General features: G+C 49.3%; 1 protein-coding gene across 2 annotated transcripts in view; it reads right to left on the reverse strand.

Annotated features, from left to right (window-relative positions):
- Positions 1-23,554, reverse strand: part of DOCK1 (dedicator of cytokinesis 1) — a 495,164-nt gene that overhangs the window by 232,252 nt on the left and 239,358 nt on the right. The window lies entirely within an intron of this gene.

The raw sequence follows: 23,554 nt of genomic DNA on the forward strand, positions 1-23,554 counted from the left end.
CCAAAATGTCTTCCTTTTCTTGAAATCCCAGACAGTTATGACTGGGCAAGAACTGTGTTAAAATGTGTTTTGATGCGTGCTTTAACATTGGTTAAAGGGACACTAGGGTTCATGAATGGCAACCTAGAAGTGAGTGTGTAAGGCACCATGCCCTTTTAGAGCCCAAAAAAGTTCCAGAATGTGCCAAACCACAAATTAGGCAAATAGGAAACAGGAGACCTGCAACTCTACAGTGCAGCAGAATTAAATTTAATTCTCCAAGGACCCGATGATACAGGGAAAAGAAAAGAACTGTTTTTTCAAAAAAAACATGGAGCTGAAAATCCATACATGACCTTAGAGGTCATCCAACGTAACTGGAGATTTTTAAATAATCCTGTACTCTTCTCATTTGGAACGTGGCATTTAAAAGCAAAATGCCTGCTTTCCAATAGTCGGTAGCTTGCTACCGTGTCATCCATGATCCACAGCCCTGAGCAGTACACCTGAAGTCGGGTGATGAGACCACCAATGGGTTGTTTAGGATAAATCAAAGATCACAGTAAGACTATGTCACCATCACTGGTGCCCAAAAAACCTGAAATGGTCTTTGTGGTAAATATGGAACAGACATATACAGCGATGGACAGCTGTTGTTATTCAATGAAGAAAATGCGTCATGATCTCAAGATTCTACTGGACGAGCATACAGTGCTATCCAAACGCACCACGGTGATGGCACGCCACTGCTCCAGGGACAGTTTTGACTTCGAAGTGTAACTGATACAGGGATAAGAGGAGCTAGAGCTAGTAAAGGTAAAAGATGACCCGCTCGAAGACACTCTTTAGTCAGCCTGGGTGTGTTATCTGCTTGAGAAGACAGTGGTCTTGGCAGTTAACATTTCGAGCCAGAATCTGACCCATGAGAGAGCCCCGCTAATACCACAAGAGCCCAGAAGAGAGGGTTCCAGTGTGGACACGCCATGACATCTGAGGAGCACGCAGTCCTTTAGAGTAACACTAAATGGTAACGTGTGCTCTTGAAGACTGCTCAAGTTCGCATCACAACAATGAGCCGGAGCGGGCAGCTGCATTGTGGCATCCAGCAGAATCGGACTGGAATCTAGGCTTCCTCACTTCCGAACTGTGTGGCCTTGGAGAAATTACCTAACGTCTCTGGACTTCATCTATGAAAACAATTTAACACTATCCAGTTCAGGGTGTTCCAGTGAGGAGAAAAGGAGATGCCGAGCAGCATCCCCGGCACCTCACGTTCTGTAGGCAGAAAACCAAAGTGGCCCGTCACCGTCAGACAGGTTCTGTGGCAGGAGAGGAGTGGAACAGGAGGGTTTCGCTTTCTTTTCCCTACCCCTCTCCCCATCCTGTCTTCAGGTCTAGGAAAGCTTGGGTGTGAATGGAGGGCATTCAGAAACACCCACAGTACACAGCCCACAGCCCACAGGGGGCGCTGTGCAAAACCTCAGGCCTCCCCTCGGAGCCCCCCTCCATCGGCAGAGGCCTTGCAAGCATGGGGCAGAGGGCCTTGGAAGGGCTGTCCATGGTTGACACCAGCAAAGTAGATTAGCAGAGCAGACACTGAAATCTGAAAGCAATTTTTATCCCTTCTTGACCTAATTCTGGTCCAAGGTATGGTTCTCCGGCCTGGCACACAACCTGCTGTGCGGCGGGCTCAGAGAGACACCGGTGTTACCAGAAGGGACTCAGAAAAGCCCCTTAGTCTTCTCCTCCTGCAGGGGAGGTCCTCTCCCCAACAGGTCAGACTTGGACAATGGAAAAGCCCCCACTCACAAGACGAAGGTCAGCAAAACAGTCTCCCTGCTTCTCTCTCAACATAGCCACCTGAAGGCAAGGAGGGGCAGTTACTGACTTAGTGGGGGGCCAAAGCCTTTGAAAGCCTTTGGGTTTGAGCAGAGCCCTACTCAAAAGGGGCTGAAGGGTGGAAGGGGGCCAGCCAGAAGCACAGGTCCCTCTTCACTGTCTCTTCACGTTGCTGTCCCTGTGGTAGGATGTGGTAAAGGAAACCTAGAGCCACCTTTGTTCTCTTGAAAAAGAAAATCATTCCACTGCCTACAGATACATTAGATTCACAATGATGCATAATAGAAAACGAGGGATTTCAACTAATCTGTGTGATGTTCAGTTTTTCCAAACCAAATTGTATTCCAGGCCAATAAACCATCTCTGGTCGCTCATCACAGAAGGAAAAGAAATTCGGGGTGTGGAGAGTCCCAGGAGCATGGGCCAGCATTTCAGAAACATAGCTCTGCTTCCCACCAGGAGGAAACACAGCTTTGTTGCCAGGACAATGGAAGAGCCACGGCATGGGGCTAGACACAGAGGGAGACTCTTTTGCTCAGAAAGTCAGTCCAGAAAGGGGAGCATAAATGCTTGAGCAGAACAGGACAAAGGAAGTGATTCAGAAGGGCTTCTCTCAGGTCTTCCAGGCAAAAGATGAGGTCTGGCTGGTGCCCCTTTGCCAGATGTCTTGTTCTTGAAAGAGAAAAGAGAAGCATTTGGGTGTTACTGATCTCTCCCCTCCAGGTTCAGGCCAACCGAGTTCCCTTTGTAGGGATGGCATACAGCTGATCTGCGACCACTGCTTCGGAGCTGGAGGACAGAACCTGCCATCACAGACACCGGCTCACCTGACAGTCACTCAGGACAGTAAAGGACAAGGTCGGAACATCCTTTTCAGAGGGAACCCCACCAAGGCTGCGTGTAACAGTCAAGCAGGTGCTCACGGCAGCCTCTCAGAGGAGGAGGTCCCAGTACTTATTTAGACAAGAAGTCTTACTGACATCAGCAGGGCCTGCACAGACGACCTCTTTTCTCTTACCTTGGGATGTGGAGAGAAAGCAGCTTTCACGATTCTATGAATTAGCAATATAGCAAGCCAACTTCACTGACCATAAGCCGGTCCCATTAAAGGGAAGATTACTAGGGGGCACGTGTGTAGATGCTGCAAAGACAGCGCGTCTGCCCAGACAGAAACGAGGCGTACTCGAAAGACGAGAACATCTCAATGAATTGATCCGTATGAATACGGTGTGTGACCACCTAGTTCAATATACAGACAATCCATACCACGAGAGGTAGTGTGGCCCGGGCCAAAGACAACCACCATTCTGACATTTGACTTTTTTGCATTCTTGCAACATCACTGAAATGAAATCCTATGACTACGACATGTACCCTGGTGCCTGGCTGCTTCTGCATAACGTTTGTGAAGTTATTCGCATTGACCTGGTCCTTTCCCCTGCTGGGTGGGCCCCTGCTGCAGGAGTACACCCAGAAAACCGGTATCCCTTCTACAACTGATAAATACTGGAGTTATTTCCAGTTTGGAACTCAGGTGGCCAAAACTTTTATGAACATCCTTGTCTGTCTCTGATTGGTACATTCCCGTCTTTTTAAAGGTGGAAACTGGGACATCATAACTTAACTCAACAAGAGGGTGGGCATCCAGCAAATCTCTGCGAGATACCTGCACGCAGCCAAGAAGAAGGCAAAAGAGGAGAGCCTTGGCTATTTTCTTAGTCATCTCTCTCGTACTTTCTCATCTCTTTAATTTTTAGGGCCTTCTGCTTTCAGGAAATCCCACTTTAAAAGTAGCTATTTCTCCTTTTGGAAGGCCATCTTTTTCAGCAAAAATCTGAATCAAAACCAATTTTACCTAATTGACTCCTACAATGAATCAACTCTCTACCAACTGTAACTCTTTTTCTGCGGAAACTGAACATAATGATTCATCCTAGACCCTAAAAACATGCATGTGTCTCATCTGTAAAAAGTACTAATTATAATGCAGGGGGGAGTCTGCAGGCAGGAAGACGGCATTCACGAATCCCCGTCTCCCAGGCCAGCCCCTCGCAGTGTTTGCTTTCAAGGTGAGAACAGGATGGACACAAGGACTCATCAGCCTCACACATGTGGAACATCCCTCCACAGGCAAAGTTACAGTGAAACGCGATTTCAACGGTATTTACACTTGTGATGTGAGGATTTGCAAGGTAAACACGGTAGACAAAAGATGACTTATTTCAAAACAGAGCAAGGATACCAGTGACGCGGATAACTGAAAGACAACTAGGAGTCTAGGAGACAACCAGACACCTAAAGATAGTCTTGACGATACTAAGAAGTTCATTAAGTTCTCCTCTTCCTGTAAGTGGGTTTTCTAACCTGCCACTTACAGTTTTTCTTCCTACAATTACACATCACGCGGATCTCAAGAACACTGTCCCTGGAGCCATTTTCCTGGCAGCTCACACTGCCCCCCGTGGCTCTGCTCCCCCCTGCGGTGCATGCATTTATGTTTATCTGTTTTTACTCAGGGTCCCTAGAAATGTGGTTGTCCATTACCACCAGCACAATTTCAGTATTTCCTGGCAGTTTTATTTACAGTGACATGTTTAAGGGATGGAAGGCAGATTTCGATTTTATGGATTAGCAATAAAGCAAGATTTACAGAAAGCTGGAGAAATACTGGGCCCACAGTGGCAATGGCACATCCCCAGGGGAATTATCTTGCAGCGATCCATGACAATGATCCCTTCCACCTGGCATCAAATGTCCCCAAGTCCGACATATCCCCAACATCAGGTCCCTTCCAGGCAGAACAGGGGGTTGTAGGTCTTCAGGCTACTCACGCATCTGCTGCTACATGTCTCCAGCCAGCTCTCACCAGAGAAGAAAACGGGCTAAAAATTAGACTCCGGGATCTGGAGTAAGAAAAGGAGTGAGTAGACAGAGTTTGGAGACCCAGGTTCAGGACTCCCTTCCTGGACATATCTGGATGCCAGAGGACTGCAGACTTGTATCCAGAAGGAAGCTAAGAGGTAAGAGGGGAAGGAGGAGGTTTTAGGATGCTGTTCTTTTGGAACATTTGGACACGATGCCCAAGTACCACATAAAGACAAATAAAGCATTACATATAAAGAAATGTATAAAGAACAGACACTGTATTACGTACCCTGCTAGGCTCACTTGAGCCCAGTGAACAAGGAACTAGCAATGGCTGGGTCCTGGGTACAGGGCTGGTGCTGCCACAGGGACTGGGGGAGGGGGGTGTGGAGATGGGTGCAGGTGTGTGCACCTGCCGCTCTGCCTGTGGTAATGGTACTTTCCCTCTTGTCCTCCCATTTCATCCCCCAAAGCATGCCACTGTCCTTGGATCCACCATTCCTCTGCCCTTTCTTGGGAATTATTCACACTAACGAGTGCGGTCACTTCCAAGTATGTTCAAGAAGAGTGAACTTCAAGCTCCAACCCTGAGAAAACTTGGGGAGCTGGGAGACCTGTGGCCAGCTGGCTGCTTGGTCCCAGGCCCAGGCACCAGGGTCTGCCAGGAATCAGGGAGGCCAGTGGCCCAGTCGCTTTGAGCTCAGAAGACCCACTACCCCCATTGGTGGACTGGGTGGATTTGCTGAGGGGGTGGGGAAGAGCTCCTTGGGCATCCTAGATCTGTTCCTCCCCAAGTGAACTCAACTCTGCTCTGTGACAAAAAGGACACATACCCTGTGGCGTCCGCAGGTGGGTGGTATGTGTAACACGGAGGGAGGGGGCGTCTTGATGAGGAGCAGTGGTGGTGCCAGCTCTGGAGTGTTCCTAATGGCCTTGGGCCACAGACCTGGGGGGTGGGGGAGGGCACTCCCACCTCTGTCCTCACTACTCTCAGCTGGCCTGCCTGTCAGTCTCCACTTAGAAATGCTGACCCTGGGCTGGACTCTGCAAGGAAACACGCCCCTGACCCTGGCCTCCCCTAGGCAGCAATCCGCAGATGAGGGGGCAGACGTCTATGCACCCCCCCCCCCCGGCGCTCCAGGATTTCAAAGCTACGCCGGGCTGGGCCGACTGGCAAGCAGGCAGCCATCACTCAGCGACCCCAGCGACCCCTCCCTAGAGAAAAACGCCAGGTCCCCCGCCCTCCAGCTGCTCCAGAGGCGGCTGGAGGGCAGACTCAACAAGTTCCCGGGCCGCGCAGCGCCGCCTGCAGCCCAGAAACCCTGAGGACGCGCCGCTGTGGAGCCCCGCGCGCAGGCGGCAGCCGCCGGCGGCTCCTTCCACCTCCTCCTCCAGCTCGGGCTCGGACGTCGGCGGGCGGGGGCTCCCCACTCCCTCCCGCTCCACTCCCTCCAGATCGCCCACCCCGCGCACGCGGCCCGTGGGGCCCCGCGCCGCCCCCGCCCCCGCCCCGCGGGGCCCGGGGCTCCGCCCGCCTCGGTGCCAGCCGGGCGCACAGGCGGCGGGCGCGCGGCTCCGGCGCCCTCTCCTCCGGCCGCCCGGCTCCGCGGAGTAGCGGGGACCCGGGGGCGGCTGCAAGGACTTCCCTCCCGCTCCCTCCCCCACTCCGCCCCCGCCTCCCGGCCCCGGCTCCGAGATCTCGCCGAAGACAATTGCAGTAAATGAGGACATCGGAGGAGCACGGAGCCGGGTGGCTGTGGCTGGTTCCGCCGCGCCGCCAGCGAGCGAACGCGCGAGCGTCCCCGGAGCCGGCCGAGCCGCTGCCTCCCCGTGCGCGTCGCTGAGCCGGGCCGGACGCGAGCTGCGGCGCGGGGGCCGGCCGGGCCGGGCGGGCCGGGCCGGCGGCGGTGGAGGGGGCGGGCGGCGGGCGCGCAGCCGGCCAAGTCCCCGGAGCCGAGCCTTCCTCCGCGCGAGCCCGGCGAGCCTCGCCGCGGATGCCCTGCCCGGAGTGCTCCGTACCGCGCCAGGCTTGCCTAGGTCCGCGGCGAGACATGCCCGAGCCAGGCGCTGCACCGACCTCGACTTATCTGTAAGCAGCCGAAGGTAAGCGTAGCCCCGCGTGCCCTCCTGCCGCGCCCCGGCGCCCGCTGCACTTGGCCGCGGGCAGAGCACCGCTCGGACGGGCGCCGACCCCGGTCGGGCGCTCCCACTCGCCCCCAAGCAGGCATCGTCCGGGACTCGGCGGCTCCCGGGACCAGGACGCGCCGGTGCAGCCAGGAGCGGACCGGGCGGCGGGCGAGGTTATGCAACTGCATCTGGCGCGGCCGGGTCGCCGAGGGGCGTCTGGCAACTTTGGCGACGGCCTGGGAGCAGTGGGGCTGCATGTCTACGCTGTTGGTTCTAGACAAACGCCACAGCCTCGTGAGCGCCGGAGAGCCCTAGCCAGGCAGAACTGGGGGATCGCGGGCGGCCGCGTCTCTGGAACGTTTCGAGGTGTTTAAGTATTTTCCAAACTAGAGCGAACTGGCAAGTGCGGCTGATTAACTTCGGGGGGATAAGTCCGAGCAGAGGGGCCCTGACGCCTGCCGCGAAGGAGAGGCGCGAGCGGGAGAGAAGGCAGATGCCCACGTGAAATACCCATTTCCTCCCGTGGCGCCAGGACTCGCTCGGGTCGGCACTTTCCCGGGGCTGCGGGCCGGGGTCGGCGTCCGCGGGGCTTCGGGGCGCGTGGCGTCCCGTGTCAGCCCGGGACAGGCGTGGGAAACCAACCAGCACTGCAGAGGGAGCAAGCGAGCTTGCTGGAGGGCGAGGGCAGGAGGGAGGAGGATGCCCCGGGCCGGCTCGGGGCCGGGGCCGCGCCTGGAGCCCGAAGTCAAGAGCGAGAGTCTGCGTCTTGCTGGTTCATGCTCAGGGTTCCCAGCATCGCTGGGATAAAGAACCTGTCCCTGTGACCTCAGCATTCTACTACCCAGAAACAAGCCACAGGGAGATGGAGCTAGTGATAAGGGGATGCCAGGAGTGGGGGAGGAGAGGCGCCTCTGGAGTCAACCAGGGGAGAGAATCAGTGCATTTGGCTCATCTACAGAGCAAGACTTCCACGCTGACCCCCTTCCCTCTGCAGGTCTGTGCCTGGGGGCTGCAAGCCGGGTTGGGCCCCAGAGCCAGAGGCGGCAATGAGGCAGTTTCATTTGACCTTGTCTGCTTAGGCGCTTACGTTCTGCAGAAGCGTGCCCAGGTGAACTGGCCAGCGTGGGAAGGAACTTCGGGGTGGCCCTGCCTTGCTCGGAAACCACGCTGTCATTCGCCAGGACTACAGCTCAGACTAGCAGAGGGTCGGGGTCCGTGCACTTGGATGTCTTCCCTTGGATGGACTTGCTAGGGGTTACCTTTCCATTTGCCAGTGGGGGCCTGTCAAGGTTACAGCGATGGGGACTTGACTGAAAAATACCACCCGAATCACCTGACCTGGGCCATTCCCAGCCAGTTGTACACGTGTGAAAACGCTCTTCCGTGATTAAGGTTATGCTAGAGATGAAGCAGAAAGTAGCCACCATTTCACTTTGCGGAGGCGGAAAGCGCGGTCTGTACTATTCACTGTGCTATTTATTGCATTCATATCCTGTTGAATGTTACTTTCCAAAGAAAAGTTCATATTTATCTTTGCCATTTTTTTTTACAAGAAGGATTAGCAAATGGGCACAAGCAGCTCAAAGGGAAAATGGAAGCCCTGCCATCTGCATGCCTCACCAGATATTAATAATTTACTACCCATGTTTACTACTTACATTAGATGGCACTGCTCCTCGTGATGGTTTTATTAGAGGCGCATTTGGATAAAAAATGTCTAGCACAGCTATCACTAATTGCATGATTTTGCATAAATTAGGTTAGCTACAGAGAGTTTGTGCTTTTCTTCACTAAATTCATCGTTTCCTTAAAGAGAGAAGGATGCTGTTTAATTTCTTTAGCTAAAGGAAAGACCTCACTTAAAGACAGGATGCCCTTGAAACTCAAATTATATGCCTTTCAACTTACTACAGTTGTCAGGACTTCATCTTTTTTTCTTGTGATGGAGACCTAGAGCTTTTACTTACATCAGGCCCATTACCCTATTGAGAAGCACAACTGCTGGTTAAGAAACCGGCTAATAAGGGAAAAGCTGGAAAGCTCCATGTTTTGCACAAAGAGCTGTCAAGAAGCCCGATGGAAAGTTGGATATTCTCAGTGCCCCCCCCCCCCGTTTACTTGGGGGCTTCTCTGTTCCACCACAATTATTTTCCCCATGGCAGCATAGAGAATTTTTGTCATGTTTCTCCCTCTATAGAGAAAAAAAGAAAAAAATTTAAATAAGCACATAAGTGAAAGGCTTGTGCACGAAAGGCACCAGTCGAGCAGGAAGACTCCTACACACTGAAATAAGCAGTCAGAAAATACAAATGATTCTCAGAACTAACACAGCTGATCACAGCCGAGCAGCTGGACAGATGCGCTCACTTAGCTAGACATTTGTATTCTCCTGGCTGTCCTAACCCGTGGCTGTCTCACTTAGAGCAACAGCCACGAACTCTCTTGTATGAGGAGCAGATTAGTTACTGTTGGGGACAGGCTGCTTCTCGGGGACTAATGATAAAGAAATCACAGCTACACTGCAGAGCAAGTCTGCGGACCAGCATCCAAGTAGGAAGGCAGAGGCAGGGTCGGTGGGATGTTTTATTCCGAGTCTCTGGACCAGCCCATCAGACACCCGGGCAGGTGCTGCTTAACCAGTCAGGGCCTCACCAGAAACAGCACTCCTGTTTGAGGTAAACCACAGCCATCTGGGGAAAGTGAGGTTATTAGGGCCTCCCCAGACAAAACCGGCAGCTGTATTTTAAACAATTCCTTCATAAACGTGAAAAACCCTTCCCCACCGTAATTCCACCGAGACCTTCGTTTCCAGCCCAAAATTAGCTGACATAATTTATGAGGCAGATCCTTTTCAGTCTCCTCACATATTTGATTTTAATATTTCATAACATTATGGAGTGACTTCAATATTTTAAAGGAAAATTTAATATGATTGATATTACATGACAACACTTTTATTACCATGAAATTCGCATACAAACATTTGGATAAGTCTTTCTCCAATATGTGAGCTAACCTATAACATGAAGGTAGCAAAACCTCATAATTTTTAACTTCTAACGTCATAATTTTAACTTCTAACTTATGTTAGAAGTTAATATATCTTCTATATGAAGGGCAGACTAGAGGATTGGTACCAAGTTGTGGGGCCCTTGCCGCGATTCCTACAATCAAGTTGTGGAGAGAGCATCTCATGACGAACAGTAAGCCACACAAAGCACAGGTCCGAACCTCCGGACCATGTACAATAACGTATCCGCCTCAGATCCAGAGGTGCTGAGGTGTCTTCAAGCAACAAGAACCCTACCTCTCTGAGCAAGAGAAACCATAACTTCAGAGACAGCTCCTGGTTGCAAATACAATTCCTGATAGAAACTCCATAGGAGCTTCCTCTACCTTAAGTCATCAGTGTGGGTGTGAGTCAGACGCACTTCAGCCATCATTCAGAACACAATGGATGAGTCGAGGGACTTGGGAGGTATACAAAGATATTATCAAGAGACGAACCACTGGTCTAAATAAAAACAAAACACATTAACCTGCAGGCTCTATGTCTCTCTGCTAAGTGCATACTTCCCTCTCTCGTTGGGACACCGAAAAAATTAATTTGAATACAGAAAAGCAGATATTAGGGACAAGAAGGAATCATGTTGCCCAAGTATAAACCATTTTTGCCGATACCATATTTCAGAGGGATTTGGAAAGAACTATCTCCCAGGTCATTACTCGTGAATGTTTTTTTTATAGAGCATGGATCAGATTATCCAAAGTACATACATCCCCAGGACTCTCTCCACCACGTCATCTTGCTGTTAGGGAAGTTTGAGCATGGAAAGATCAGAGAGGGATCACCTGGGCACAGCATATGTTCCCCTGAGTTATGCTAATAGAGCCATAACAGGGGCAAGGAAATTTTTTAGAAATCGTCACACCATGGCAAAATGCTAATCAAAGTTTATGTTGCAGTTACTATGGAAAATTCCAATTCAATCCTTAATAATCTAGCCTTGGGCATAAGATGAAATGCAGTAAACCACAGCCTACGAGAGACACGAGGAGGGGGCTGTGGGCTACCACAAATCAAAGTAGCTCTCTCCTCAGAAGTCCAGAAGGAAAGACGAGGGAGGGGAGGCTCATGGTCTGGGGCCTCCTGCCAGGTGCCCCGCTGAGGAATCACCATGGAGATATATCACAGTCACATTCAACCTTCATGGAACTGACCAGTCTTTGTTCATGTTTCTAGGTCATTCCAGTGGTGATGTGGGTCCCTCCACCCTGGTTGTTCCCAGGAAGTATCCTGTGTGTGACAATTTCTCATTTGTCTGTCTTTTGCATATGTCCTTTGTGGTTAGACTAAAGTCCTCAAATCATCCGTAATTCACTTTCATAGTAAGCAACTTTCATGTCCCGGGAAATGTAGTGGAACTATAAAATCTGGGTTCCGAACGTGGGCAAACACAGGAAAGACAGACTGACATGAAGATGGTTTTGTCGACAAAGGACTGCTGGTTCATGGAAATGTACTGAACACAAGCAGCAGCGGCCAAGGCAGCGTGTGAGTGTCCGAAACCAAGTGACAAGTCCTCAAGAAGCTCCAGGCCAGGAGGACAAGGTGGGAAGTAGAATCAGGAGAGGACAGACAGTACTCTTGGAGGTTCCCAAGAGAAAGCAATGCCCTGCCCGGGATGAAGGCTGAGACTGGACTCCTGAGCCCAGCACAGGCAAATCCTAGAGCTGACACCCAGTCACCGGGTGCTGAGAGCAAGAGATTGGTATGGGGAGAATGAGAAGTGACACTGGGAAAAAGTGGAGGAACAGGGATGAGAGAGTGAAGAACCAGTTTGAGGAAGAACCAGCAGGACAAGAGGGGCCTTTGTTCACTGGCCGTGGGCTACCACTGGGTACTTGGAACAATAACATACATGTCCAGAAGACGGAGTCTTGCTAGCTAGAAATGAACCAGAGACCTAGAAATGGAGACCAGACGAGAGGGTTTAACAGGTGACAATTAACTGGTATCATGGGTGACTGGTGGCACTAGAGATGGGAGCAGCTATGAGAGAAACATCCTACGTGGCAAATCTTTGTAACGTGGCAATATGAAGAAGGGATTAAAGATGGCGACATGGTGGTGGGTGATCCAGATGGAAACAGAGAAGTCAGGGAACCAGCAGGTTTTGGGGAAAAGATAGGCTTACCATTAGAAAGTTGAGTTTGAGTTTCCAACAAGAAATACTATTTTAAAAAATACTATAATAGTAAAAAAATTTTTTTAAACTTTTCATCATCTTTTACTTCTTAGAACATGAGGAATACTTCCAAAGAAGAGAACAATGGATCAAAGGATTCAATACAGAAAGACATTCTTACAGAACTAAGAATAGTAGTGTCTAATAACAGATGCTTAATAAATATTTAATGAGGCTATCAGATAGTCAACAATTTTGTTAGAAATTTGGGGACTCCAGATTGGACAATAATTTTTCTCTTCCACTTCAACTTGTAACTTTCTTGTAGTAGTAATTAAGATGAAATGCCTAAGAAGGTGGTAAAAGGAAGCCTGCTTCTAGAAATGGACAGTCCTTACATGTGGCCGCACGGTGGTGATTAAAGAAAAAGGTATCAAAGATTTGGGTTTTTCTACCACCAAACTCAGTCTTAGAGTTTTCCTTGGTAAAAATTCACCTGGGTAGAAGTTGAGTCTCTAAGGAAAGAATGTGTTTAAGTTCAATGGCCTAGTATTAGAGTAAAAGAAACAAATGAGAAATGAGAGATTCTAACTTGCCTCAATCAGACAGATCCAATGCTCTTATACCCCAAATGCTGACATTTTTGGTTGGAAGGAATTTTCACTAGAGCTTTTACCAAAATACTGGAAGGCTCAGTGGGTCAACCCAGATGGCCAGATGACATTCGTCTGCCTCTCAGCGTTGACCTCCCAACTCAATCTGACGTCATGACATCAACTTCATTGATCTCTGGGGCAGGCTCCTCGATTTATCACTTCTTGTTTATCAGAACCGCACTGGTGCATAAAGACTTGCTCTTTGTCTTTTTTCCTTGTGGGAATCACATGACACCAACGACCAGTGTCCTGTTAATTGTGCTGATGAGATTCGCACGGCTCAGAGCAGCATGGACAAGAATCACTCCCCAGAACAGGCATGCCACATGCAACGGTAGAGAATTTGAAATTTAAAAAATGCTGAAAAGGACAAGTTCCTCAAATTTCCAACCATATTTTTCACTTGACTTCTCTGGTCATTGAAGAGCCCAACGGTAACTGCATTTTTTCTCCCTCCCTCGCTGGGTATGTTTGCTTTAATGGTAGTTGTCAGCGCCGTGGCTTCACGGAACTGGTTTCCAGCCTGAAGGTGCTTGGTTCTGGTTATTTATGTTTGTCTCCGTATATGACGTTCACTCTGCTTCAAGTGTATCGCCACTTTATTTATTGTGTCTGTGAGATTTGCTAGTGTTCCAAAGATACCCAGGGAGAGGCTGAATGGTGGAATTTACCACGTGTTTGGAACGCTGGATCGGTGAAAAGACAACCGGGTCTTACTGGGCGGGGGGGGGGGGGGGGGGGGGGGAGGAGGGTGCGCAGGGTCAGCAGCTGATTAGTGCAGGATGGACTGTCATCCAGGGCTCCACACCTAACGATCATTACCTTCTACATCAAAGCACCAGTTCTAAGTCTAGACTTGAAGACCTAGTGAGAATGACCAGGGGAATGCCCAGCTTTAAGTAAAAGCCTAGGATGACTGTCTACTCTTCATTGGCCATTCAAGGTTGAAACTACCAGCTGGTTTTCAAGCATGTTTCTGTCCGGGAACAAATGGTATCTAGTGACATCCACACACAGGACGTGCTGTAAGCGTGCCTGTCCCTGTTGGCATCACCTCCGTCTGCAGCAGCAGCATGACCAGGACCACACACGGAGGGTTTCAAGGCAGCCACCTACTGTGCCCTGGTCACAGATGGGAGCAGTGAGAGCATCGTCCAAGCAAAGCTGCCTGCATGTGCACTCCCCGTTCAGCCAGGTGCTGTCTGTGTGGCCCTGGGCATGGACTCACCTATCGGTGCCTCGACTTCCCCTCCTTTATAAAAAATGGCACCGTCTCCTCAACACGGTATTTGGAAAATCCGATGTGAGAACACACATGGAGCAGGAGGTGGCACCGAAGCTAAGCCGAGCACCAAGAAGGATCGGCTCTTTACCTTCCTTCCCCAAGACTGTATAACGAGGTCCAGACTCTGGGCTAAGTCCAGGAATGGCCAGAACCAAAATCAGGCAGTCGGTGTCTACACCGCCTTTCCCAAGGATCATGAGCCTGCGCAGCCGGGAACTGCTATGTTCAGAGAAGCCTACAGAGTGTGACAGTGCCCAGCAGGTCATCTTGAGTGTCCACCCACCCCCACTCACCATCTGATAAAATCCTACATGGAAAACCCAAAAGTAAATCATTCTCTGAAAAGACCGGCCATGTACTAGTAACCGATCTCAAACCCCAGGTCCATGGTTCGGAAGAACTGCCCCCAGCCACGGAATTCATAGGAAGGGACAGAACTCTAGATCTTTTGCATCCCGAAGCAGAAACATGCAAAGAACAAAGGTGTGACAATGCCTTACTGTTCCTGCTCTTCCTGCAGTGAACTTGCCAGGGGACAATTTATTTGGACTCTGCCATCCAATAATCCGTCTACGTGGCAAAAAACAAAAAGAAAACAAAACACCTGTATTTTGTACCCTGACAATGGTCACTAACTGTCCCTCTGTAGAATGTGAATCCATCCCCACTGCTGCCCCACTAGCAAAGCCATGGAGAAGGCACGCTGCGGGCCATGGCCCGGCCTGTGGGGGCGATCAGCCCAACATCTGGCTAAGCCGCAGGTTCGCTGCAGGCCACATGGAAGGGGCGGTGTTCCTTGCTCCCCTGGGACATCACCGGTTCTTCCCTTCATTTGGTAAAGACTTGTGGGAACCTTCACATCCCACGTGTTGCTCTGTGCTCTAGCAACACAGCAGGAAAGAGAAGAGAATGAGGGATGCCTAGTGGTTCTTCACAGATGAATTAATACATTGACCTCTGCCGTCCTGTTTGCAGGTCTCCATCCCCAGAAATTCTGACTGACCTGGACTGGGGTGGGGACTCATCTATGTTTTCTGGAAAGCCGGGCTCAGGGGTAGAGTCCTTCAGGAAGATCCTACCTCCCTGCTTCCTGTGGGAGCGCACTCTCCCTCCAGAGCCTCTTCTGCATAACTGGAAATGCTTTGAAAAACAAAACAAAACGAAGAAACCAAAACTTGTAAAAGGTTCTACCTCTTTAACGCCTGTGCTCCCACCTATAGCTTCAAGGAGGCCAAAGCCTAGAGGGGTCACTTCAGGTTTTGGAAAACTTAAGTTTTCCTTTTGAAAAGTACTCTGAGGGTGCTGATGTGCGGGGAGACTTGCTTCCTGATCAGCAGTCCTGCTCACTCGCCGCGCTGCTAACTTCTCTTAAGAACCTACACAGTCCATTCCCGGCGGGCTTTCACTCCCTTTCCCACATCCCTTGTGAAGGAAGAGGCCATCTGATCCAAAGAGGTACCAGAGAGATGAAAAAGTAGAAGGAGAATACAGAAATATAAACTGAAGATGGGATTATTCATGAAATAACTTGCTCTTACCGAGTTGGGGGGTTCCTAGAGCAGGAGGCCTAGCCAAGCCTGAGGGGCTGTTCGGCTCCGATTTGGCTGGGATGGGAAGGGGCAGCTCCAAGAGCCCTTAGAGAATCCAAAAGCTGACAGTAGAGGCTCTCAGTAAACAGCAAGCAGATGTGATACAGTTTACTGCAACTGACTTTCCCGAGGACCACCCTTCCTCTCCCGTGTCTATCTGCGTGGTTATCACCCTCCCATTCCCCTCCTGCTCTCTAGCTCTTCCTAGTTCTCCATTCCCCTTCCCCTTCCTCTCGATGTTCATCGCGAACAAGAAATAATGGAGAATTCTACATATTGATCATATTTATTGAGCATAATTTTAGATAGCAGGTACTCAATTCAAAGTAAGGAGAAATGAAAGTTATTGATTTTGTTCAAAAGCGCTGTGCCTAACACCCCCTCTGAAGTAGGTGGACTCCCTGGGGTGCTCAGGACCCTCCATGCACCCCCCTCCCCCGCACTTCTCTCCCCCCTCCACCCCGCCCATCAATGGCTCCTTCTCTACAGCCAACACCAGAGTCCAATTAGAAGGCGAGATGAGCGAAGACTCCAGACTTTAAACTGTTTTTGTCATCCCAGGCAGTTAAGTTTTTTGGTTAAGTTCTTCATGAGTTTTGCCCCACCTCATCCCACTCTGGAGCACAGAGCTAGATAACGTAAGACCTGAAGGACTGTACTCCCCGGCAAGCCCTGTTTGCTACAACACAGAAGTCGAAAGGGCCCCGAAGCACCGCATGATTAAACAAACAGATGGCCTTGAACAACGTGGGTCTGAACTGTGCGAGTCCATTTATAGGCAAGTGGGTTTTTTCAGTCCAGTACTGTAAATGTATTTTTTCTTCCTTATAATTTTCTTGATACCATTTTCTTTTCTCCAGCCTGCATTATTGTAAGAATATAGTATATAATATATATAACATACAAAATGTGTTCATCGACATTATCAGTAAGGCTTCTAGTCAACAGAAGGCAATGAATAGTTAAGTTTTGAGGCAGTCAAAAGTTAAAAAATCTAAAAAACAGTTAAAAGTCAAAAAGCACATTTTTGACTATGCCGCGTCCCTAAGCCTCATGGTGTTCATGGGTCGACGGTATACACCATTTCTGAACCATACATTCATTTTTGTGAGTGTCTGGGTCATCTCTATCTCTTCCATGAGCACAGAAGAAAAGTTTCAGGTAATCCCGTATAACACTCAAACTCAAACAGTTCTGCCAAGATTCACAAGATCAGAATCTCTGGACATGGTTTTACTTATTCAACTCAGAAAACCATAGCCTTCTCCCTTCCATTCATCTGATTCCTACCCAGATTTCACAAAACAGCCGCATTCCCCCTGAGCCGAAGATCCAGCTTACACAGAAAGAATCCTTGGAAGCCACCAATACATCTCAAGCCTTCTAAAAAACAATGGGTAAGGCCCCACCTGTAAGGATACTGTGAAGTAGATCATTATATTCTTACATCAATTAGCAAGTTTCAAAGCTGACCCAGTTCAGGAGAAAGGAGGTGCATCCAGGGACCTCATCTACAATCACTTACATTTGTGTATGGAGAGAACCGACGCACATCAAAGAAGACGGACTCATGCATTAGGCCTGCTCTTCCGAGTCTCCCGGGGAGGCACCTTGGGCTGTGCCATTCAGAGATGCATGTCTTTCCCCAGCACCTGATATGGTCCGAGGTCACCCCAGACACGCACGTGCTCTTCTTCATGTCAGTGAAGGCAGCAGGAGGACTGGAGCAGACAGAGAAGATAGGAGTAGAACTGGACGATCACAGAGGCCACCCGGGGAGAGGAGGCTAGGGCCAGAGTCCTAGAACATGGACCACGGGAACTGAAGACCCAAAGCAGGGACAGGCCATGGCATGTTCTAGAGACAGAGCAGGACCTGCAGGATGGGGGATGTAAGAATGCCAAGGTCAGGGTAGGAGCAGTGGGAACAGAGAGGAAGAAGCCAAGAGGTAAAGCAATAGCAAGGAAAAACAACAATCAGTAAGACCCACAGAAGACTGGCTCTGACGAGTTAAACTAGAGAATGAATCAGACAGAGCACTGCCAGCACCCACTAGGGAGCCCTCACAATAGAAAGTGAGGGACTCTCCACCATCCTAAGTTGGGGCATGGGTCTTTGGACCCCACTGCAAGCCAAGTTCAGTCCTGCATTTAACACTGGGTGCCCTAGCTCTGTGCGTGGCAGCGGGAGCATAGTAGCTGTGTTTCTGGGTTGAGTATGGTCCACTTCAGGGTCGTAGGTCATGGCCCAACGCCTCTTGTTAGGATTCTGTACCTAGACTCCCGGGGCAGTAATTTTGCTACGTTTTGCTGTCTACTTATAAATAGAAGCTGATTATAAGAAATGTTCATTTCTCCCCATCTTTCTTGGCTTAGCTACCTCTGTAGTAAACTCAAGACCTTGCAAACGCTATGGTTTGGCTATACCAAGGAAACACAGGAGATGCACTACAGTGAAAAATACAAGGCGGGGGTCCGTTCTGATTGTAATGGATGGGCGCTCACATAGTCTTGCCAGAAAGACAGACTGCACCTTCAACTCGAAGTCATCGCAACTGCAGCGACTGGTTGATTCCACGCAGAAATCCTGCCCTGGGTACCCTGAGATTCGACTTAAAGAAACAGCAGGGAAAACATATACTTTTTTGACATAGTTATTTTTTTGGAAAAATCAACATTCTAAATTTAGCTCAAGGATATATCATGAGTGAAAACATTCTGTTTAGTAAAAAACATATGGATTCGTTACAATCAGTAAAGCAAAACGATCCCAAAGTTCATTTTGCAATGTGCATGTTTTCACTCAAGATTCCCATAAATTCTAAGAAAGGGAGGCCACCTCTTCCACATCCTATCAACTCGTTTCCTAGCATTGGGCTCCAAACTACCAGCCGGTTGTTGCTTAATTACCTAGAACCATGCAGGCATTAGAGCAGGAGGGACATTCAGCTACAGTAATCTCTACACATCTATGAGCTACGTTCAAACGAGAGCTCTTACACCGAACATCTTTTCAAGCTGTCCTGCCTCCTGGGGAGAAGAGAGGAGCAGGGAAATTAGTTCCTTTTACTAATCTTACATAGGATTTTGATGGGTTGTTGGAACCAGTTTTTCTGGACTCTCCACGGACATTGTTAGTTAGCAGAGCTAACTGCTGCAAATAAAAGTCGCTTCCTACACTGATGTAACAGCTCACTCAGAGGAGGCATTTTTCCCAGTTGGTTTTCGCCAACATCATAAAATTCTGCTAATTCATTTTTACTCATTTAGATTCCATTTGGACAAAGGATGAGCAAAGGTTACTATCAGTGTAAGCTGAAGACCAAGGAACTAAGTAAATAGTGCAAAAATGAAGGAGGAGGTCTGGTTTGTGGAAGAGGCCATTTTCTGGTTTCTCTAACCCTCAGTGCCATACCCCAAGCATCCATGTACAGCATGGATGGTTCACGGCCCCTCGTTAGATGGTTCCCCACTCATCGGAGACAGGCCAGTGTGAGTGTGGGACAACAGTGATTTACGCTGTGTGGCTGGAGTCGTCGGCGACAGGTTTTCTGTTGGTGGCAGTGTGTTTCCTGAAATTGTGGGTATGCATGAACGGGGGACCTCCCGCCTAGGGTGGTTTTCCTTCAGCCTCAAGCCTGCATCGAAACTCTGCAAGTGCCCTCCTTCTGACTGGATGCCCATCTGTTCTTAATGATGGAGGCCTGTCTGCAGTCTTCCACAAGGGACCGGGCTGCGACCTGGCCATTTCCTCACACAACAGCCTCCTTCGTCGGTGCCCCATCTCGGACGGATGTGTGTTTTCACTTTGTGACCCCATTCCAGCCCTCTTGAATCAGTGACCTTTGAAGAAGTGAACAAACGTCTGGAAAAATATCATTTCAGTGTATTAAAGGAAATTAAATGGGATAATGAATCTAACCAAGGCACAGTCCAAAATCTATAGCAGTTAGCTGTGCCCCGAGGAAGGGAGGACTTCCACTTTGGAAGAATCAATCAGTGCCTATAAAACAGGACTAGCGTTAACTATTTCACAACACAGCTGAGTTCAGTTAACGGCCGAGATACTGTCCTCCCTTCCTTTCCCTCCGGGAAGCTGAGCGTTAAAAGAAGGGTAGGTTCGTGGCCCCCCTTCCCCCGTCCTGACCAGCCTAATGCGCAGGCATTCCCTCAGCATATGGAATAAAATGCTGACCCAATTAATCTTGAATTCCAGCCAGCATCTGTGACTCTAAGGTGTCTCAACAGCGGGAAAGCCACTAGAAAAACCAATAGTATCACACAGTCCCCTTCCAGACTCATCGGATTGCTCGGCCAGCTCTTTTGCTCTCTGCCCAGAAGGATGGGACACCAGGGGGCATCTTGGTGAGACCAGTGCACTCACCAGCCCTCACGGTCAAGTCGGCTGCCCCGTGCCCAGTATCATCACCTCACGGGGGCCAAACCGGAAACCTCGAAGTTTAGGAATGGAGCTCATCCAGTGGAGAGTCTCCTGTCAGCTCTGGGGATCCCAGTTTAGTTCAGAAACTAAACACAGAGGATATGCCAAATCCATTTTCCATCTAATTAAAACAGGGCAGATCTCCTCCAGCCGCGAGTTCGCTCATGTACTGACATATCTTCAGCAGAACACCCCTTCTCCTAGGCAGTCCGTGCACACGTATGTACACACATGTACACGCAGACACCGTCTACATACGTACCACACACGCAAACACCATCAATGCTCTGAAATTCTTTTTCTTTCTTTATTCAAAGCGTCCTCAAAACAATAAAAGATGACCTTTGGGAGACGGCATGTACCCAAATCTAATCATTTCTGAGTTTTTCTTCTTTTGATCCGAGTGTTTATACTTTGGAGCGGCCTGACCCTGTCACCCTGCTTAAGGAGTGGCCTGACATTGCCCTGCTCTTTTTTTAACTGGCAAACAGTAGTACCACAGCTCCCCCAACCAAAACCGGAAAACAGAAGGGAAGATGGATCTCCCAAAACGCACGATCTTAGTACCACAATGATGACCGCGCTGGTTCATTTTCTTCCAGTACAATTTGGGAGAACACTTTCTTTCACTTAACATGAGTTCGTAAGTGTTTTTCTACGATCCTAAATAATCTTTATAATTATCACTGTAATGGCCACACTGAGTGGATGTACGCCATCATTTACTTAACCGTTTACCTATTGTTAGGCTTTTAGTAGCTGCCGCTTTTCACTCCTTTAAGCTGGAAAGAACATTTTTATATAAGCTATTAATTTAAAGCAGCATGCAGAGAGGACTCTCCATCACTAATCTAAAAATACAGGGTTTATATACTTACAACTCACATTTGATTATGCACTTTAATTGGAGGGTAATTAAGACATTTGCATTCCGAACAGCTCCTCGACACCAGCTCTCCCCGAGCCAGACGGGCTCCACCGTGACTCGCCAGAGTCACCTCAAGACGGCACAGTCCGATGAATTCCAAAACACAATTCTCATACGAAAAATAAACTTTATGAACTCCTGCTACTTCAGAGCCAAGAGATTAACTCCAAGAACCAGAGCCCCTGGTCCTCGGAGGTGAGAGGGCCAAGGCGAGCCGTCACTGAAAATGACACTGTGGCTGCCTGAGGGGTCCAGCACCTCCGAAAGACCTCACCGCATCTGTGCCCAAGGCCAGGTGTGTTCCTGGGACCAACCTGGAGGGGCTGTGCACAACCTGCACCCAGACACCTCAAGAGAAACAGGCCAAGGAAATTGCTCAGATGATTCCCAGCCATCGGATGCTTTGTGAAGTTCAATGCAGGGCACTGCATTCGGGCTACAGGTTTCCTTGGGCAGGGCAGGGAGTCAGTGCCTGCGGTTTAGAGGGATGCAGGCAGTGGTCCTCCTCCAGCTGCGTGTCTCCCAACAAATTACAAAAAAAAAAAAAAAAAAAAAAATCTGCAGCCTCAATTTCTCGATCTGCAGCTTGAGGGTGGTAAGAGCATCTCCCCGTGAGACTATCTTGTGGGTCAAGGAGGAAATCCAAGTGCAGAGCCAAGGATGCTGGCATTTGGGGAGGAAAAGAAGTACGTACAGACTGCATGCCGACATCATACGGTGGCGTACGCACACTCATTTGCTGAATGAATGTGTGAAAGGATGAGGGAAGAATAGCCCCTCCCCACCCCAATAAACAGTAAATGAACACGCTGGACAGGTATAGCCCCTTAACATGACAGTAGTTCTTTATGTCCAGGAAAACACCACTCTAAAGCTTTAGAAAATGCCACCCAGCCATCAAAGGAGCACCGATCTCCCATCTGAAGTCCAAGTAAACCAACTATGAGGACCTTCTGACAACCTTCTTATCTGTGGGATGAGGACAATTCCATTTCTACTACTTAGAAAACAAATACACCAGCAAAGCACCCTGAGAAAAAAATTCCTCTAAGTATCACCATCATTTTTACTAATAAGAAAATGACTTTTCTATACTTAGCAACTCCCTGTAAAACAGAGAAGAGCTTAGAATTGCTTTATTATTATTATTTTGCCACTGGCAATTAATTTTTTTGATTTGTTTTATTAGTGTGATGGTTGGGTCCAAGATTCAGAATATCTTTCCAAACCAGCAGACTGATGTAAGAAAATAATTTCAGTGCAGTTCCTGGCAAATCGCAATGATGAATAGCATGGTAGGACAAACTTATTCAGACACACATTTTTCAGGAGTGGCAGGAAAAGGCTGAAAAATTACTAGTAAATTGCTTTTTGTAAAAATGCTCTCCCTTTCAAATTTTCCCTGGTAGGAAGGTCTTCTGCAGAATGATGGCACAATATAGTCTGGCACAGCTGGACAACAAAGGCAGTTCAAGAACGACTTTGAGAGAGGAGGGTTAGGATTTAATTCTCTCTTTATACCCCCACGGCCCCCAGACCCACCCCACACCAGGTCCTTTTGTGTGTATCATTTTAACCTGTTGGAATAAATGTCTGTAAAAGATGCGTACTATCTATCCTTAGCAGGCGTGCTGTATCCCACCCACTCGCCAGAATCTCGTCCTCCCAGCACGGAGCCAGGAGATGATATGGCTCTGGTCTGTTCGTTTCCCTCTCCAGTCTCTCCAAAACTGCCCAGTATTTCCACTTCCAACTTACAAAGGCCTGCAGCTATCCTCAGCACCCAGTAAAGTTCTAAAAGCCAAAGAAGACTTATTCTGTGTCTTCTCCAGGCTACCTACAAGAGCGGTTGCTCTTTTGGGTAATTCTTTTGTCACAGGACACACAGAGGCAACAGTGGCATGAGGACGTGGCTCCCTCCTGGCTCAGCACAGAGCTGGGGCGTCTCCAGATGAGCCCTTCAAAGCAGCCACCTTCCAGACCACCCATGCATGCCTCCAGGTGCCCGGACAGTGCCATCTGTTCCCAGGCGTTCACTCTGCTCTCCCAGGCCTTCCCTTTCAGGGACACACTCCAGCCACCCAAGATGAAAGGTCTAGCGTGTTGGTTCTTCCCCAGGGATGGCTGTGCCCCTTCTGCCCCCCACGGCCATCTGGCGATGTCTAGAGACATTTCTAGCTGGCACACTGGGAGGGCGCTCCTTAGGTCTAATGGATAGAAGCTGGGATGCTGCTAAACATCTCTACGTGCACAGAAGGGCAAACGGTCAGCCGGCCTAAAATGCCAGGCTCTCTGACCTAAACCAAATTCCACAGAGCTGATTTCTGCGGTCCTCCAGCAGAACTGCCAGTTCATTGTCAGGGCATAAGTGATGAAATAATTCCATCTTCTCCAAGTCTTTTGTTCGAGAGCTCAGGTGGGGACCTGCAAAGTGCCAGTGCCATGCTGTCCCATGATGAGAGACCAGGCTCATGGGGTCCCCAGACTGCACAGAGAGGAAGTTCTAGAACTCACTCTCACATGGGGGCTTGGGGCTTCTCCCCACTTTTTTCCTTCATCGGACCACCATGACCACTGGCCTGCAATTCTAACGCAGTGAGAACTAAGGCTATGGGGAGGTGTCCTGCCTGTCTGTTAGACAACAGACACTGAAACAG

This window comes from Martes martes (genome assembly GCF_963455335.1).
Source record: "Martes martes genome assembly, chromosome: 14".
NCBI lineage: Eukaryota > Metazoa > Chordata > Mammalia > Carnivora > Mustelidae > Martes > Martes martes.